Here is a 4,998-nt window from a genome sequence, read left to right as displayed (position 1 = left end):
AGGAAGACCACCAGCAAGATGGGTTGGCAAAGTGGCAACACCAATAGGTTCAAGCATGGCAACAATTGTGAGGTTAGCTCAGGACCAGGCAGTGTTTTGTTCTGTTGTGCATAGAGTCGCTATGAGTCAGTAATGACTCGATGGCTCCTAATGACAACAAAAGAAGTTTACATTAATCATTTTGTTTACCATGAGCATGATCTATCTGTCGTACTCTATAGTATGAGCACTGGTGTGGCCCTGTAGAATAAGCATTGGACTACTAACCACAAGATCAAAAGTTCAAACCCACCATCTGCTCCTTAGAAACACTATACATGATCCTTATCTATCAGAAGTAACTTGACAGCCCTTGTCAACAATTACGTGCTGTCTTAGACTAGATCATCTAGAGATATAAAATCAGTGAAGCTTATGTATTGTTGTTATGTGCCATCGAATCAGTTTCAACTCATAGTGACTCTGTGCACAACAGAACAAAACACAGCCTGGTCCTGTGTCATCTTCACAATTATCTGTACACTTAAGCATATTTTTAGTGCCACTGCATCAATTCATCGCATTGGTCATCATTCCTCTTTGTCATTGACTCTCCACTTTACCAAGCATGATGTCCTTTTCCAGCTACTAGTCTCTACTTATAACATGTCCCAAGTCTGAGAGACGAAGTCTGGCCATCTTGGATTCTAAAGAGCAATTTGGCTCTACTTCTTTAAACACAGATTTGTTTGCTCTTCTGGAAGTCTATATTGCTTTAAATATTATTGTCCAACACCATAAATCAAATACATAAACTATTCTACAGTTATCCTTATTCATTGTTCAATTTTTACTTTCTTATGAGGCTGCTGAAAACATCCTGGCTTGAGTCAGGTGCACTATAGTCCTCAAATTGAAATGTTTGCTCTTGAACACTTTAAAGAAGTTTTGTGCATCAGATTTGCTAAATGCAATGTGTCATTTGGTTTCTTGAGTGCTGATAGAGGATGCAAACATAATTAATTGTTTGACATCTTCAATCTTTTCTCCATTTATCATGACGTTAGTTTTGGTCCAGTTATGAGTATTTTTGTTTTCTTTACACTGAGGTGTAATCCATATGGAAGGATGTAGTTTTTGATCTTCATCAGTAAGTATTTTAAGTTCTCTTCACTTCCAGCAAGCAAGGTTGTATCATCTTCATATTGAAGGTTGTTAATGAGTCTTCCTCCAATTCTATACCATGTTCTTCTTCATATAATCCAGCTTCTCAAATTATTTGCCAAGTTTATAGATTGAATGATATGGTGAAAGGATAAAGCTCTTTCTTGATTTTAAAACATTTGGTAGTCTCTTGCTCTATATACTGGTTTTCCATGAACACTATCAAGTGTTAGGACTCCTGACGTGGTACTGTAGGATCAGCACTAGGTGGCAAACCACAAGGTTGGAAGGTCAAACCTATTACCTTTTCTTTGGAAACTATACACAGGGTCCTTATGAGTTGGAACTAACTCAAGGGCATTTAGCAACAACAGTAAGTGTTCAGGAATACCCATTTTTCACAATGTTATCCATGGCTTTTCATGACTTACACAGTCAAAAGTCTTTGCATAGTCAATAAAGCATAAATAAACATCATACTGCGATTCTCTGCTTTCAGCCAAGATACATCTGTCATCAGCAATGATATTCCTAGTTTCAAATAGAGCTTGAATTTCTGGCAATTCCTTGCCAATATACTGTTTTAACCATCTTTAAATAATCTTCAGCTAAATTTTACTTGCATTTGATATAAATGATATTGTTTAATAACATTTGTATTCTGCTGCATCACCTCTCTTTGGAATGGTAACAAATATGGATCTATTCTAATCGGTTGGCCAGATAGCTATCTTCCAAATTTCTTTGCATGTGCCTCTAGTGTTTCATCAGTTTGTTGAAAGATTCCAATATGTAGTCCAACAATTCCTGGATTACTTTTCACCAAAGCCTTCAGTGAAGCTTCAATTTCTCCCTTTAGTATCATTGGTTCTTGATCATATGCTAACTTTTGAAATGGTTGAACACTATCCATTTCTTTTTCGGTGTGTTGTTGTTAAATGCTGTCGAGTTGGTTCTGACCCCTAGTGACCCTGTATACAGGGTTTCCGAGGAGATGCTGGTGAGCTTGAACCACTGACCTTGCAGTTCAAATGGCTTTGCAGTCTGGCACATTAACCCTCAGAGCAACACCAGGACTCCTTTTTTTGGTATAGTGACTCTGTATATGCCTTCCATTTTCTTTGATGCTTTTTGCATCGTTCCACATTTTGTCCATAGAAACCTTCAACATTTCAAGTCAAGGCTTGAATTTTTTCTTCAATGCTTTCAGTTTGAGGACTGTTGAGTGTGTTGTTCCCTTTTTGTTTTCTTACTCCATGTCTTTGGATTATATTTCATTGTAACACTTGAGAAGAGCTCTTGGAAATTTTCTGTTCATTTCTTTTGCTTCCACATTTCTTCACTTTACTTTAGAATCTCTACACTGGAGTTTCAGATTTTCTTCTGACATTCATTTTTGTCTCTTTTACTTTCTTGTCTTTTAAAATTATCTTCTTCTTTCTTCCTGTATGATGTGCTTGATGTCATCAAACAATTTGTGGTCTTTGGTCATTGGTGTCTAATGCATCAAATGTTCTTGAGATGGTCTCTAAATTCAGGGCATATATGTTCAAGTTTATATTTTTGTTCTTGTGGATTTGTTTTAATTTTCTTCAGCTTCAACTTGAACTTGCATATGAGCAATTGATGTTTTTCTCAGTAGACATTTAGCCTTCTTTTGGCTGATGATACTGAGTTTTTGTACCATCTCTTCCCACATATGCAGCCAATTTGATTCCTGTGTATTATACCTGGTGAGGTGCATGTGTTTTAAAAAGGTAGTTACCGTGAATAAGTCATTGGTCTTGCAAAATTCTATCATGCAATCTCTAGCATCATTTATATTACCAAGGCCATATTTTCCAACCACTGATTCTTAGTCATTTTTACCAATTTTCGCATTCCAATCAGCAATAAATATTAGTGCACCTTGATTAGATAGCTGATCAAATTCAGACTGAAGAAGTTGGTAGAGTTCTTCAATTTCATTATCACTGTCTTTGTGGTTGTTGCATAAATTTGAATAATAGTGTTATTAACTTGTCTTCCTTCTAGACACATGGATATTATCCTGTCACAGATAGCATTGCACTTCAATATATATCTTGAAATGTTGTTTTTGATGATGAATTCTATGCCATTCCTCTTTAATTTGTCATTTCTGACATAGTGTACTATTTTATTGCTAGATTCAAAATGACTAATACCAATTCATTATAGCTCACTCTTGCCTATTATATCTTCCTTATGCATTCCATTTCATTTTTGATGATTCCCAATTTTCCTAGATTTCTACATCATACATTCTATGTTCTGATTTACTTCTTTTGCATCATCATGGTCAACTTTACTTTAAGGAAGCAACTCTTCTTCAGTTAGATTTTGAGTGCCTTCCAACTCAAGGGGCTCACCTTCTGGCCTTCCATATGAAAATACACCTGTGCTATTCATAATACTTTCATCTTCTGACACTATATCTGAGTGTGTTCTGCTATTACTCATAAGGTTTCCAGTAAGAAAACATTCAAAATTAGTCTGTTTCTCCTTCTCCTAGTCTGTCTTAGACTGGGAGTTCTGCTGAAACCTGCTCATCATTGGTGACCCTGTTGGTATTTAAAATACTGGTTGCATAGCTTCTAACATCCTAACTACACAATCAGTTTCCCACGTAGCTGTCTTCCAAATTTCTCTAAATTCAGAAGCCAGAGTAGATGGGGTAAAATGAAATAAGATTGGCTTTGAGTTCATAATTATTGAAGCTGAATGATGAATTTTCACATATGTCATAATATTTAATTACATATGTTATAATTTATCATTTTATAAGTAAAAAAAAAGTTTCCTAACTTTAAAAATTATTCATCCGATTATATACTATTCTGAATTATGGAAAAGAAGAAAATAAATAATTCTAAAATCTAACTATAGCAGATAATTGCTATTATTATGTACATGTATTTTCATAAAGTTCTTGGTTTTTCCTATAATTTTTAACACTATAAATATGAGTGTGATTTACATAATATATACATATTTTTAACTTTTAAGACCATTCACAAATCCGAGACAGAAGACATATAATTGTATCCAGAGTATTTTGGCAGTTAGCATGTGTCCCTGAGTGGTTTGCTGATCTCATGCTATTATTATGAATTTTAGGCATACAAAAAAATCATTTATCAAGATACTTGGCAATGAAGTTGGTATTGACTTGTGTGTTTCTATTTTTATGGAGATGAGTAAGGAAAGTATCTCTTAGCAGAATACTCCATGCAAATAATATAGATACTTTTGTAAATGCTAATGAAAAATAGCAGGGCATAGTATATCCTGTTATCCTAAAAGATAACAGGAGATTGAAGGTCAACCTTGAGATAAATTATTTTGTAGTTGACATAGTGTATGGGTGATTCAAAGAATGAAGTTAATTCAAATATTAAGAGACAGTAACACAGAAGTCAGTTGTCCCTCTGGGCTGAAGATTTTATCCAACAAATAAAATCAAATGAAGTGGTTTAACATTCAAAATATGGGAGAGCAATTCATCTTTTTTCTCCAGTTGCTAATTTTATATTCTGCCTTTCTTTTTTATTCCTTCCTACTTTTGATACTGAATTTTAATTTTCATCTTCTATCCATTCTTTTTTTTTTTTTCCTTTTATAGAGTACAGGTAGCATAGTGGTTATGAGTTTGACTGGTAGCCTCAAGTCAGCAGTTTGAAACTACTACTGTTCCGTGGTAAAAAGATAAGGCTTTCTTCTGCACTAAAGATTTACAGCCTTGGAAAGTCTATAGTAGGTTGCTATGAGTAGGAACCAACTCCATGGCACTAAATCAACCATGGAGTCCTAGAGTGATGTTGAAAGATAAGCACT

Source organism: Chrysochloris asiatica, unplaced genomic scaffold (genome assembly GCF_000296735.1).
Source record: "Chrysochloris asiatica unplaced genomic scaffold, ChrAsi1.0 scaffold00120, whole genome shotgun sequence".
NCBI lineage: Eukaryota > Metazoa > Chordata > Mammalia > Afrosoricida > Chrysochloridae > Chrysochloris > Chrysochloris asiatica.
The sequence above is the reverse complement of the archived record's forward strand: the minus strand, read 5'-3'. Positions refer to the sequence as shown.